General features: G+C 40.9%; 1 protein-coding gene across 2 annotated transcripts in view; it reads right to left on the bottom strand.

The window, feature by feature from the left end:
• The window catches only part of uts2r1 (urotensin 2 receptor 1), a 64,490-nt gene that overhangs the window by 26,368 nt on the left and 22,418 nt on the right, over positions 1-15,704 (bottom strand). Inside the window, exon 4 of one of the 2 annotated variants that reach the window (XM_087845322.1) lies at positions 13,668-13,998. The exons of the other annotated variant lie outside the window; for it this stretch is intronic. The gene's annotated coding sequence lies outside the window, so the exon portion shown is untranslated. Of the gene's footprint in view, positions 1-13,667; positions 13,999-15,704 lie in introns of those variants that run through there. 2 annotated transcript variants of the gene reach the window in all.

Below are 15,704 nucleotides of genomic sequence, written 5' to 3'. Positions count from 1 at the left end.
GATTTTTTTTCAGTCGCGTTATTGAACTCCTGCCCAAACTGTACGATTCATAATGGAAATCAGGGGTTAGAAGTTCGTAGGTCACGATTAGGGATGGGTATCGTTTAGGTTTTATCCGATACCGGTGCCAAACCGGTACTTTTGAAACGGTGCCGGTGCTTAAACGGTGCTCAAACTGGTCCTTAAAGAATGGAGAACACAAAATTGGTCCAAAAACCTCTCATTTTCAGCTGTTTTTTTGTAAAAAGATAACAATGTTAGCCTTTTCTGCAGCTATGGGGTATATATGGTATCACTCTTGGCTGGAAGCAGTGCTTAAACAATGGAAAAAACACAAACTTTGTCCAAAAACCTCTCATGTTTAGCCGTTTTCCACTTTTTCTTTGGCCATTTTAGCCTTTTTGGCCAGGGTGAAGGGAGTATCTGCCATCCAACAAGAAGACAGCCGCATGTAGCTATGATGATGTTTGCTAGTTCACCTTGCATGCATTAATGTAATAACGTGGTTAGCCTACTCAACGTAAATTACACACGAACAACATTAAGCTACTCACGCAGAGAAGAACGGCTGCTGCTGGCATCATCATCCGTCATCATTTCTGCTACACTGGCAGGGCTAGGGGCCAGGACTCTCCTCTTCGGGTTTTTGGGGGATGTTGCAAACTCCGGGACCGATAACAGGCACCACACCCGCAGTAGATGTGCACGGTGTGAGGTCTCGCAGCAAGCTATCAAATACTGCGCATTTTTCGGCTTTTAAAAAAAACGCTATGCGTCGCCAGGTGTTTCATCGGATTTGAGGTGTTACCTCCTTTGCACAGTATCACAGTATCAGCTTAAAGCACTTGTTGCAGGCTGCTGAGTTTGCATATTTTGCTGTGAAGTACAGCCAGACTTTTGACCGCTTCGCTTTGGGCATTTTTAATCTGTAGCTCTGCTCTAAAAGAGCGTACGTACCTGGACCCGCCTACTATCCTCGGAAACGTAAAATGATTGGCTAGAATCTAAAGTGTATCACAGCTCAGGAAAAAAAAGCACCGAAATAAAGCACCGAAATGTGCGCTGCTTTTCGATCTGGTTACTACCGTTTATGTCAGAACTGGTGCCATCATGGCACCGGATACCAGTATCCATCCCTAGTCACGATGCAGGGTCTCACACTATACAGCCCAATGCTATGATGCGACCTGAGTGCTCAAACTGTGCGTCCATAACATGAAGCTTATAACTAGTGCTGTCAGCATTAATCTTGTTAAAATGACGTTAACGCCATAACCGCATTAATGCGGAAAATCTCCGTTTGCAAGTTACCGCAGATCGCCCTTCACGGCGCTAACACGTTAACGAGCTAACCACACTCACACCTTGATGACGTGCGGCTCCATGCACGGGGCAATCCGCGGTAACTCGCTAACGGAGATTTCAAACAGGTTTGATTTTCTTGCAACCGTACGATTGGTGATCGGGAGCTGAGGTGTTAATCGCTTCTTGTTACCCCATGTATGCTACACGATGCACGACTCACGATTAAGGCGAAACTCGGGCCGATCCCCAAAACAGTCGCACGACTGAAAAATCGTCTCAAAATCCGCCAAAAACCACACGGTGTATGCCCAGCTTTAGACCTCAGAGGCTTAACGTGCTAAACGAGGCCTGTAGAATCTGCGGTGTCATTTTTCTGTCATGGTCAAGGGGACGTCACTGCAGAAGATTGGGGCGTCATGCTAACACACACCTGACTATCATACTGTTGCTGTGACAGAGGTGCTCTCACTTGCTGATGATCAGTTAATGAAGTGCATCTGATTAGCAGCACCTGGTTGCTACTTTCACTCTTCTCACACTTTTCACTCTTAATTCCTTTGGAAGCAGTATGAAACCATCATTTCTAGATTGTGCAGGACTGCATCTTTTCCATATGACTGTACATGTGAAAATGCCACTAAGGCATCAGGTTACATTAGGTTTTTCTCTCTGTTTGGGATTCATATTGTTTCTTCTTTATTTTTGGTTATGTTCAGTCTGTCCCCAGTGTTTTCAGAAGCTATTTATGTTTATTATTATTTATATTTGCCTTAGGTATGCTATCCACAACCTGCCGACTGGGACTACAGTTTTGTTAAACAATGCAAGTCCCCCAAATTTCCTCAATACAGTTTTTTATTAGTCTAGTTTTTTTTCAGTAAACCTGACAATGGACTATCTCAGGATAAAAACTTTGGGACAGCAGATTCAGATTCTGACTCCTCTTTGGTTCCAATGGGGGGAGCAGAGCCACTGTTTGGTAATGAAAGGCAAAGGGGTTCAAGTTCCTCATTCCTAAGGGTTTAGCTTCACTGTTGTCATGTGGCCAGTAATCACACAGCTCATCCTTTGTATCCTGCCCCCCCACTGAATAACAACGGCTTTGATCGACTTAAAGTTACACGTGTAGCCATAAAAGCAACAAATAATTGCATCCACTTGCGTACCACTTCTTTCATTAGTCTGCGGCAGGTGGTAATTATTGTATAATGTCAGGGCACTTCTTAGAATAGCCCTCAAGCATTTACTTTGAAAACTTGCTATCAGCAGACTCCTTTCATTAATGCTGTGTTTCAGAATCTTGATTGTAGGGAGAAAAAAAGTATTACCTCCACTCTGTGTGTTTGTTTGCACGCATGTTTTCAGAGTTTTTCCTTTAGCTGGTCATTATGTAAATAACTCACATTTACATACATGTTATAATAAAATAAAGGCATTCTTTTATCGTCGAGTTAGATGGTTCATAAAATAAAAACCGATTCACGCCGTCTCTCCGAGCTGCGTGCATATGTATGAGTTAATGAGATTTTTCCACACAAACTGATGGCATTTCAAATTTATCACATCTGCGAGTCGAGGTATGTGCGGTGTGTCGCCGTGACATCTTCTGTTGCGGTTGCAGAAGTGGATCCCTAATTAAGGTCTCCATACTGATGACCTTGCTCTTATCTGAAATGGCACACATATACAATATGCTTCTCGGTGACATCATTCTAGTCGTGCTGTCACGTTGTGCTCTTTGCCAAAAACCTTCCAACACATCAAGAATTGTAGTCCTCAGAGGAAGTATCTGAACAAAGGACCAAACACTACGTCAACACAGGAAGCATGAATCAGAATAGCAGCATAGCTGAAAATGGCTTGTTACTTTATTATGTTTCCTTTCCATTTTTCTCTAGAATCAAACCAGATAAGAAGCTAGTTTAGTATACAACTCCTCAAAACAAAAGGAAGGATTTCCATATTTTTATATTAAGCACTGACCATAAAACCATTTTCCACAGTGCTCTCAGTGACAGTATACTTGCTAATATTAAACATAAATGTGTATCATGAAATGAATTTTGTGCACTCTTTATGCCATCTAATGAAAATCTTTATATATATATATATATATATATATATATATGCATATGAGTGTTACAACAATTAAAAAGCATAGAAAACAGAACTCTTCCCAACAGAAAGCAACGTTAATGCACACGACTTCAATAATGCACTGTGATGTTTCCTGTAGCGCAGTACAAAATGTGCCTCTCACGTCTTTATTCATTGAACAATGAAATCCGTATGGAAAGAGCCAAGTGTTCTTCAGGAAGTGAGATTATCGAATCTGTGTTGTGAAACAAAACTGTCACAAGCTTCTGGCACTTTAAAACTAATGCCATCTTTCTGCATTCTGTATGAGCAAGCATTTTGAAAGTTGCTGAAATGATCTAATGCTTATACTTACTCCAGCTCAAGTCCCTCCTTTTTGTTCTGTGTTGAGGAATTGTTAAAAAAGCAGCAGAAATGAGAAATTACTGACAGTCATCAAATTGTGTGCATTTACTTCACTAAATTACCCAAAGTGCATACGCTGTCCCAGAGCTTTGGTCTCTGTTGCTTTTTCATATAGAGGATATTTCTCTCCTGTAAGTGTAACGTCTATCTTTATGTTGGCCATTCAATCCTGGTATGAACTGCAACTTCAGTTTATTCCGCTATCAAAGATTATTGTTGGCTGGTTAACTTACAAGTTACTGACAAGCACTTTAAATTGTTGTCTAAGCAGATAACATTTACCAAAACTGTACAAGGCACAAAAACATTCATTTTAATGAATAATAAGATAACAAGATTATGTTATTATCTAAGTATGTCAACACTTGGATATATGAGAGAGTAAAGGCCAATTACGATGTGATCAAACTGGTGAAAAAGTTAAGAAAGTGGATATTTTAACCAATAAATTATGTCTCTGGCTTTTAGAAGGACAATGAACAGTACTGTGTCGTGGACACTTTCCAGTGTGATTAGCTTGAATGAGTGTTTTTATCTGAAAGACCTCCCAGGAATGGATAAAGGGATTATCTGTGACAGTGTTTCCCAACCACTGTGCCACTGCACATAGGTGTGCTTTTTATTACATTTTTGTCTGGTTGTGTGCCATGTGATTTTCCTAATGTGAAAATTGGGCAATCGTGGCTCAAGAGTTGGGAGTTCGCCTTGTAATCTGAAGGTTGCCAGTTCGAGCCCCGGCTTGGACAGTCTCAGTCGTTGTGTCCTTGGGCAAGACACTTCACCCGTTGCCTACTGGTGGTGGTCAGAGGGCCCGGTGGTGCCAGTGTTCGGCAGCCTCGCCTCTGTCAGTGCGCCCCAGGGTGGCTGTGGCTACAATGTAGCTTACCATCACCAGTGTGTGAATGTGTGTGTGAATGGGTGGATGACTGGATATGTAAAGCGCTTTGGGGTCCTTAGGGACTAGTAAAGCGCTATAGAAATACAGGCCATTTACCATTTACCATATGTGCCGTGGCTCCAGAAGGTTGGGAAACACTGATCTACGAGACTATGCAGTCCTCATCCTTGTAGAACCACCTTTGGCAGCACAACCCAATTTTAACCATGTTTTAGCTGTCGAGCTCGTTTGACTTTATTGTACTAGTATAGTTATATATTACAGTAAGTATACTGAGGAGTTCATAGTTGACTGATGACTACGAGGTGTCCAGGTCTAGTTGCGGCTAAACAAGCTGAAATCATCACTCCTCCAACACTGTGTTTTCACAGTTGGCATGTAGTGTTTGTGATTATATGCTGTCACAAAACATCGCTATGTGAATTATGGCCAATCATAGCAAATCATTAATCATTCAGGGCATTATTCTCTACTATGATTTCCCACTGCTAGGCAAAAAGCTATATCCTTAATAAAATCTTCTGATACTAATACTATCCTGATAGTATTAGTTAGAATGTTATCCTCAAGTGAAGTCTTGTTATTCTCAGAGACAAAATCAAAACCAAACTTTTAACAGCTATGTTGCAAAACTACAGAACATAATTCCTCAAGCTATTACAGGATCGAGCTCAATAACCTTCATTAAAAACCAAAACTATGTTCACTTCTTTGAGCTTTAGTTAGCATTTTAACTTCAGGCTTTGCTATTTATTTGGTCATGGTTTTAATTTTCACCGAAATACTTTACATCTCTGTGTGTCTAAGAGTGTGTGGGCCAAAGATCTGTAGTGTTTCTGTATGTTTGCACGTTTTAGCTTTGTACTGAAGGAATCTCTGGGGGGGCTGGAAAAATTTCACATTAAGCAGACCGCAATGTCCGCCCAACCTTCGCGCTGTGTGATCTAGCTGTGATAAGCACAGCATCTGTCTGCCACCAGCCTTCACTGCCCTAATGGCAGCCTCCTTCCCCTCCACTTCTCTCCTCTGCAGGCCCTCTTCATCTTTCAATAGGCCCAGTCCAGCTCTTGCATTATGCTTCCATCACACCCTGACTCGCGTGGGTAATCTGTTTAGTGCAGCGAAATGAAGACGGGCAAACTCTTTATGAGATTTCATCATGCTTAAGTTGACATCAAGAATGCTTTGCCGTAATATAGCATCTGCAAGCCCATAATTGGGATGCAACATGCTGTGTGTCAACAGATTTCAGAAAGGGTAATGAAAAAGTTGTCACATGCACCAAGTTTGATTCACAGTAATCTACAGTGTCAGAGAGCTATTTCTGTAATCAGGTCCAAAGCAGACTTTTAATCTTCCAAGGACTTTGAAGGACTCAGATATCTCAAAGTACTCTATGAAAGTGTGCAGGATGTACTCCCCGCATCTCACAGTTCTGAATGTCACTCCCCCCTTGTCAGCTACAAAGTACCAGAAACCACATTTAACATTTAACAAAAGTTAACGATCTTCACCCATCAGGGTTCTGCGTCCATCCACAGCAGGACGTTTAAGTTTTATTTGTTTATTTTTTGCACACTTTTATGAAGTTTACTTTTGGTTGTGGATCACTTGAAAAATAAACTTTGATCAGAACATGCAGAGGACCCGGTGAACTAAAAGTTAATGGAAGAGAAATAAGCTGCATGCTGAGAGATGAATGGTCTTTTCACCGAGCTCAAACTTCAGAGCGGATAGCAGGTGGGTTAAAAGTGCCTTTAGATTCCTACAGTGAACGATATCCTTGCTTGGACCAAATAACAGATGCTTTGGAGTTTAGGTCAAATTAGCAAGAATCCAGTGCGGTCATCAAATGTACCAGTAATCTATTATAATGAGTCCAAAACCTGTGAAACAGAAAAGGCAATAGTACCCCCCCCACTGTCAGTCTGTGAAGTCCAAGATAACTATTGTCTAAGACTAAGGAGCTTGGAAAGAAAAGCATCTGGACTTCTTTAAGTTGCCTGAAGATGTTTCACCTTTCATCTGAGAAGCTTCTTCGGTTTTAAGGTCAAAAGGTGGAGAGTCCCAAATTTAAGTCCTAGGGGAGTGCCCCCCAAGGGCGTCAAGAAACCCCCTAATGATCCTCTACCTAATCACATGAGCCAAGGTGTGAAAACAGGTGCAGGTCACAATCAGCCAAGGTTTCGCGTGAACCTGCTGTGAAACCTAGCCCCACCCCAGCATGTGATTTTCTGATGTCAAATGCGAGTGGGTGGCAGTGGGTGATGGGATTCTATGTTTTTCTTGCTAAGAGCAAATAATTTGAAAATATCAAGAATTACTCCAAATATTTACTCTTCTGACCCGGAGACTTCAAGTATCTTGGGGTCTTGTTTGCGAGTGATGGGAGAAGGGAGCCGGAGATCGACAGACGGATTGGTGCTCTGGCTGCAGTGATGCGGACGCTGCACTGGTCTGTTGTGGTGAAGAGGGAGCTGCGTGTAAAAGCGAAGCTCCCAATTTACCGGTCGATCTACGTCCCTACCTCACATATGGCCACGAGCTGTGGGTAGTGACCGAAAGAACGAGATCGCGGATACAAGCGGTGGAAATGAGCTTCCTCCTCCCTAGAGATAGGGTGAGAAGTTCAGCCATCCGGGAGGGGCTCAGAGTAGAGCCGCTGCTCCTCCACATCAAAAGGAGCCAGCTGAGGTGGTTCGGGCATCTGACAAGGATGCCTCCTGGGCGCTTCCTGGGTGAGGTGTTCTGGGCATGTCCCACTGGGAGGAGGCCCCGGGGCAGACCCAGGACACGCTGGAGAGATTGAAACTTAAAGGAATTGACGGAAGGGCACCACCAGGAGTGGAGCCTGCGGCTTAATTTGACTCAACACGGGAAACCTCACCCGGCCCGGACACGGAAAGGATTGACAGATTGATAGCTCTTTCTTTTCTTCTTTTCTCTCGGCTGGCCTGGGAACGCCTTGGTGTTTCCCCGGATAAGCTGGAGGAGGTGGCTGGGGAGAGGAAGGTCTGGGCTTCTCTGCTTAGGCTGCTGCCCCCGTGACCTGGCCCCGGATAAAGCGGATGAAGATGGATGGATGGAGAAAGAAAAGAAAAGAAAAGAAAAAGAAAAAAAAAAAGAAAAATTATCCTCAATTTTTCAATAGACCAATTGAGGTCTATTGTGTACTTGAGTAACTTTAGTTTGGGGCAGTCCTCAATAGTTAAAGACTTCCCAGAATCATGTCCATGAAGTGTTTAGATTGGATATAGGGCTGCCACAAACGATTATTTTGATAATCGACTAGTCACCGATTATTTTTGCGATTAGTCGACTAATCAGATCATGCATCCATTGGACGTACAACAGTACAGCTTATTGCACCAGCAGCATCTGCTCTTATATAACTATCATAAGCTTACAGCTTAAAGTGTTTAAGGTATGTGCTAACTAAAAATAAAGACAAGATGATAGTTTATTAAATTTTAATGAAATCTGCAGGTTGTTTCAGTGAAGTTTAATAAACTCAGCCGTCTGTTCCTTGCTATCTAAAATATAACAGTACACCGGAGTATATTCTCAAGCATCTCACACTTCTGATAATCAGTTGTCTGCTTGACGTTTATTCAGCTGTGTAAAAACTATAACTTTAATCTCAGCCAAACCGATTTACTCAGGAACAAATAAAATGCTACAAAAAAGCCAAACAATAACATTTTTAAGTTATCTATGTGACTTATATTACATGTTTAACCTGAGTAGCGAAAGACGGCGGTGGGTTTGAAAACAATTTGTCGGGAGTCCGGTGTTCTCACGGCTCTAATGAGCCTTGAACCCCGGCTAGCTATCGAGCTAGTGGGTAACAGACGTCTCTGAAAACGTCGGAGCACTGAAAATATGTGGTGTCTTGATAAACTGAGCAGATATTTGAGGTTTACACAGCTACATTCTCGCCTGAAAATATGTTAAACTTTATTTTGTGACCCAAAAAGAATAATAAGAGAAATATTAAAACTACCTAGCTGCTGCCATTGTTGACTACTAGGGGTGGGTTTTTATAATCGATTTATCGATTAAAATCGATTCTGGCTTGGATTACGTAAAATCGATTCATTAAAATCCTGAATCGATTTTTTTAATATAAATTTATTTTGCCCGAAATGCCAGAATCTCAGGTGAAATCTCACAAAATTTCAACAACCACCAAACAGCTAAAACAGTAAATGAGAGCAGGAACACGGATTCTGCACAAAGACTTAAACACACAGCGCAGCCCGCGGATCAGAATCAGTTAGATGTCGAATTTCTCACAGTCGGGTCTGAAAGCCGACAGCCCGCTGATTCTGATCTGTCCGCGGGTCTGCGCTTTGTGTTCACGCCCTTTATGCGCTGATTCTAAAGCTGTTAGTTTGATGTCTCTCCAAACAATATTGACCGAACCAGCAGCAAAAGAGGATCCAAACTACGCTTCACAAAAACATCGTCATGTATTCACTCTGACTTTTACTGTTTTGCTTCGACCACGATGCACAGCTCTCTGTCTCTCTCTCTCTCTCTCTCTCTCTCTCCCCCCCTCTCTCTCTGTATGGTTTTCTGCATTATTCGCTTGCTTGTTACGCACAAGTCTACCGTTGTTTACAGCGCTATCGGCCGACTTTTTTTTTTTTTCTGTTTTATATACTTCCGAAAAGAAAACCTAATTTCTGCCGTTCAATGCTGAACAAATTTAAACTTTTTAAAATTATGCAAAATGCAAAATGCTTAGCCGTGTCTCTAATAAAACCGCTGTAACTTCAGAGGTAATGTTCATATGTTGATTAATGGTTTTCTTTCGTTTTTGATGTACTGCAGAATATTTTTATAAAATCCCAGGCCAGGAAAAATCACCTTCATGTGTTTCTGTGTTTTATCTTCAGCTACTTTGACACAAAGGCATCTGCTGTGATGCTCACACCTTTGATAAAGTCTTGCGTGTGTCAGCTTCCTTTTTATAGATACAAAAATATGTAAACGTACTAATCTGAATTATAATATTTCTGACTGTCAAAATTTCCCATATTCAAATCTAAGTGAATCGAATCGAATCGAATTAAATCGAATCGTGGATCGAATCGATTCTGGACCTTGTGAATCGGAATTGAATCGATTCTAAAAATCAGTGACGATACCCAGCCCTATTGACTACTGCGCTGGGCCGAGCTATGAATTCTGGGACACAGCTTCTTCTTCTTCGGGGTTTAACGGCAGCTGGCATCCTTGTACATGCAGTGCTGCCATCTTCTGTTTCAGTCCGTTATTACACTCTTAAATACTACTACTTATTCCTGCGTCCTTTGTGATCTTATAAAGCTTCAAACGACGCGTCGACTATTAAATTAGTCGTTGATGATTTTAATAGTCGAGGTAATCATGGCAGCCCTAATTGGATACCATAAAAAGTTAAACTCTTTCAGTTCCTATAGAGGACAAAAATACCATACATGCTGAGAGAATACATAAATAAAACAGCAATTCAAAAATATATTTTGCATTACTTCATATTAAAAGTTAAAATCTTACATAATATCAGCAAAGAATACAATATTTTTTAAATCATGTGTAAGTTAGACATCTGTTCCAAATTGTTTTGAGTAGCCCTTCTGCTCAAATCAATGGTACTGTAGTTTTTGAATGAAAAAATAAACGTATAAAAGCTTTTGTTTCTGTTGAAAGGAAAAGGGCAAGTGGTAAAAAGAGAAAACTCACTAGCTTTCTTTGTGTGTCCTTTGCTGGGATTGGTATTTGTGCTGTTTGTGAAAATGGGACCTCACTTTACTGATGTTAGTCAGACTCTAAACTGTTCAATTCATCGTGTTCTCAAGCTTGTTTCCTTAGAAAATAAACTTGGACACATGACAAATGTAAAAGTGCCAGTCTTGTTTCGTGGCAATTTTTTTTGATGGATTTTAATAAAAACAATGCAACCAGTGGCTTAAGGTCCAGTGTATTGATCTAAATTGATATTTCTTGAGTTCCTTTATTTTCAAACTGGGTAATCACTGTGAGGGTCAAGACTCGAATGAGTGCTTTAGGGATTTCTTATGTGTGTGTGTGTGTGTGTGTGTGTGTGTGTGTGTGTGTGTGTGTGTGTGTGTGTGTGTGTGTGTGTGTGTGTGGTCTTGGAAAGTTCTCCATCTATCTATGTAGACATAGCACACTAATTGCAACTGTGGCCGTTTCAGAACAAATATGTCACACAGTAAAATTAGTCTGTGAGAACCAGCAGTAACAGACATTCAATCTCGAGTAGAACATTTAAAATTATTAATGGTTTGAAAGTAACCCTGTGGGTATTCGTTCTTGGCTTCCATTGGTTTATGTCTCTGATTACTTGTTACACTCCCTTCCATTACAAGGAATGTCTTGATTACTGACTCTTTTCTACCATTGTTTTTTTCCCATCTTTCTTTCCCTCCCCAATTTGCTAGCTAGTTTGTGGGTGAGAGCATTTTGTGAGGTTTAAAGGTGCATGCAAGGGTATGCACTCTGGATTTGTTATAAACTACAAAACACAACAGCAAACTTCTGAAATATCCTACACTTGGCTGACCTTCAAAACCACTGGGAACCACCTTAAACCTGTTTTCCTCACATAACCACCATATATGGTGTTTATTAACGCCACCTCCTGCTGTTATCAATCTTTATGGGCTCACATTCACCTCAACAGAAGTTTAAACTTGTTTGTATTTTTTCAAGGTATTGTTGAAAGGCCGGCATTGTTAGACAGTGAATCACTCTACCTTCCCTTTAACCAAGACTGAATTATCGGAAAGGAGGAGATTATTCAGAGCTTTTCCAGAGCTGCAATGTTTATAGTCGTACACGGAAACATCTTAACTCAATAAACTTTGATGATCCATCAATTTTTTATAAAGCCAAATAGGTTTAAAAAGAATTTCAAAAGTTAACTGATGGATATTCAGAGTTACACTTGGAATTGAACCTGTGGTCATGTGAAAAAAGTTTTCACAAGACTCTTTTTAGTCCTGTGACACTCTAATATTTACTGTAGTAACTTGTTGATGTGAATGGCATTAATGTCTCTCAAATTGTTGTTTTGACCCACTGTTCTTTATAATACAGCTTAAAGCTTAACGCTTAAATTCATTGAGGTTTGCAGGGATTTGTTATGTTCTCCTAAGGTTTCACCATATAAGTTCAATCAGGTTGAAGTCTGGACACCCCAACACCTGGATTCATTTTTTCAGTCATTCTGTTGTAGATTTGCTGTTGTGACAGGGGTCCTGTTGCATCCATCCAGTTTTGGCAACATATCAACTGTAAGACAGATGGCCTCACATTTAAATACTGTGGTAAAGAGAGGAGTTCATGGTCAACTGAATGACTGCAAGGTTCCCAGCTGTATTGGCTGTGAAGCTGAAATCATCACCCTTGCTTGAAACTTGGCATTAAGTGTTTGTGCTGATATGATGTGTTTGGTTTTTGGCAAATATGGCATAGTGCTTTATAGCCATGCATCTCTACTTTTGTGAAAAGGACATTGTTTCGGGAGACTTGTGGTTTGCTCAGACACCACTTTGAAAATTGAAGCTGTGCTGCCATGTTTCTTTTGGAGATTTGAAATGTTCTACTGGAATCTCTTCCAAACAAACCATACTTAATCAGTCTTTTTTCTGATTGTATTCCCATCATTTTTTAACATTAAACATACTAACTGAGGTCTGCTGCCAGAGCTCTTAGAGTATATACTCTGAGCATTGCAGAGTCTAACCTTGAGGTTTCAAAAGTGTAGCCTTTGTCTTTTCCATCCAGCCAGAGTCCCAAATTTGATAAACATCAACCGTTTCAATTTATGACTGAATGGTTTGGATATGGACTGTAAGGGCTGTATATTTTTTGGTGACCTGGTAAACATCATACACTTATTTTGAACTCTGATAAAAACTAAGTTTAAATATACAGGGTGGGCCATTTATATGGGTACACCATAATAAAATGGGAATGGTTGGTGATATTAAAGTTCTGTTTGTGGCACATTAGTATATGTGAGGGGGCAAACTCCTCAAGATGGGTGGTGACCATGATGGCCATTTAGAAGCCGGCCATCTTGAATACAACTTTTGTTTTTTCAATAGGAAGAGGGCCATGTGACACATCAAACTTATTGGTAATGTCACAAGAAAAACAATGGTGTGCTTGGTTCCAATGTAACTTTATTCTTTCTTTCTATTTACAAGTTTCTGACCACTTATAGAATGTGTTCAATGTGCTGTCCATTGTGTTGGATTGTCAATGCAACCCTCTTCTCCCACTCTTCACACACTGATAGCAACACCGCAGGAGAAATGCCAGCACAGGCATCCAGTATCCGTAGTTTCAGGTGCTGCACATCTCGTATCTTCACACCATAGACAATTGCCTTCAGATGACCCCAAAGATAAAAGTCTAAGGGGGTCAGATCGGGAGACCTTGGGGGCCATTCAACTGGCCCACGACGACCAATCCACTTTCCAGGAAACTGTTCATCTAGGAATGCTCAGACCTGGCACCCATAATGTGGTGGTGCACCATCTTGCTGGAAAAACTCAGGGATCGTGCCAGCTTCAGTGCATAAAGAGGGAAACACATCATCATGTAGCAATTTCAAATATCCAGTGGCCTTGAGGTTTCCATTGATGAAGAATGGACCCACTATTGTTGTACCCCATATACCACACCAAACCATCACTTTTGTTGTTCCAACAGTCTTGGAGGGATCCATCCAATGTGGGTTAGTGTCAGACCAATAGCGGTGGTTTTGTTTGTTAACTTCACCATTCACATAAAAGTTTGCCTCATCACTGAACAAAATCTTCTGCGTGAACTGAGGGTCCTGTTCCAATTTTTGTTTTGCCCATTCTGCAAATTCTCTGCGCCGATCTGGGTCATCCTCATTGAGATGCTGCAGTAGCTGGAGTTTGTAAGGGCGCCATTTGTGAGTAGCTAATATCCACCGAAGGGATGTTCGACTAATGCCACTCTCCAGTGACATGCGGCGAGTGCTACGCTGTGGGCTCTTGCTGAATGAAGCTAGGATGTTTCTTCATTAGTGACAGTTTTCTTGCGTCCACATTTTGGCAAATCCAACACTGAACCAGTTTCACAAAACTTAGCAAGCAGTTTGCTAACTGTAGCATGGGAGATGGGTGGTCTCGTAGGGTGTCTTGCATTGAAATCTGCTGCAATGACCCGGTTACTGCGTTCACCAGATATCAACACAATTTCGATCCGCTCCTCACGTGTTAACCTCTTCGACATGTCAATGGCTGTGAACAAAGAGAAACTTGTAAATAACTCATGAAAGAATAAAGTTACATTGAAACCAAGCACACCATTGTTTTTCTTGTGGCATTTCCAATAAGTTTGATGTGTCACATGACCCTCTTCCTATTGAAAAAAACAAAAGTTGTATCCAAGATGGCCGACTTCTAAATGGCCACCATGGTCACCACCCATCTTGAGGAGTTCGTCCCCTTACACATACTAATGTGCCACAAATAGGACTTTAATATCACCAACCATTCCCATGTTATTACGGTGTATCCATATAAATGGCCCACCCTGTGTATTAGAAATCCTTTGAAATGTGTCAAACACAGAGAGTAGATTTGCAATGGCTTTCATTACGAGATGGGATTTTGATTGGATAGAATTTATAGATCATCTTAACTGGAAGTCTGCTCATAAAATGACTGGACAGAAAGAACAGGTACAGGCATCTGCTCATGAATCTTCCAGAATACCAGACATCAAGTTAGGCATCAAAAACAAACAAAACACATGCATTTTACATAGATTCACAGAGATTCTGCTATAAATTATCCATACCAAGGGTAACAGCATAAACTGTCATATGCTGAACAGACTCTATAGTTGCTTCAAGAGAATTAATAATTTATGAAAGTGGGCTAATCATTGATTATCCTTCTTTTTAGGTTCTCTGTGAAATTGAACAAGCCTAGTTTTCACACACACACAAATACATTTTCAGTTAACCATTCACAGAATTAGAGAGAGGAGTATGCACTCTGATTACAGGCAATATAATGTATTTATAAATGACAGACCCGTTATTGATTTGTTAAGAGTGATGGCAAAGATAGCTTGGCTTTTCCAGTGAGAGTTTCCCAACAGTCAAATCAGGATAAAAAAATCTACATGAAAAAAAGCATGTTATATTTAACAGTTCATTTTCACATTTTATTTCCCAAAGTTATAGCAAATAAGACAACTAACAATAAAATTATAGTTGAGAATATGAATTGCCACTGCACATATACACTGGAGGCCTTTAATAAAAAGCAGCAGAATCTTGTTAAGCCCTGAAAGAGCATTTGTAAATTCCACATTAAACAGTGTTTCAGTCTCACCCTCGGCGGCAGCATACCGATGTTTTAATTTGATGGATCACTTGATCCCTTTATTTGTTCAATTAAGGTGACAAAGCAAGGGCAATGCTAAATGTGTCTCTGGGGTGCAAACTAGTCATTAATCTGGGGGATTACAGGAGTCAGCTATTTTGGAGGGCTGCATGATGGGATGGGTCAAAAAGAACAGCGGGTGTGGGCCAAACGATTAAAAAGGAGAAAAGTGACCAAGCAACTGGCCTTTATATTTATTCAAATATGAATGCTACACTGTAAAAATGTAGAATTTATGAAGAATTAGAAAATAAAGCAGCCCACTAAGGGGGCAGTTAGGTGATGGTCACACAGGTCCTGAGACCAGTCAGCAACCTCCGATCACCACGGGAAACTGTGCATTCCCCATTGGTTTACAAGTGGTTGCTGGTTGTTGCTGGGTGAAATCAGTTGCTCAGAACAGCATTTTTGGTACTGGTACTGGCTTTAATTTGTTGTATTTATCTGCGACACGTTAAAGGCCTGTCTGTGAAAATATTGTTGGACATAAAACGGTCCAAAAAGGTTGGGGTCCGCTGACTTAGAGCTGTAGAGAAACTCCGTGAGAAACT

Source organism: Neolamprologus brichardi, chromosome 8 (genome assembly GCF_056152115.1).
Source record: "Neolamprologus brichardi isolate AB-2024 chromosome 8, ASM5615211v1, whole genome shotgun sequence".
NCBI lineage: Eukaryota > Metazoa > Chordata > Actinopteri > Cichliformes > Cichlidae > Neolamprologus > Neolamprologus brichardi.
This window is presented reverse-complemented; position numbering and strand designations above follow the sequence as displayed.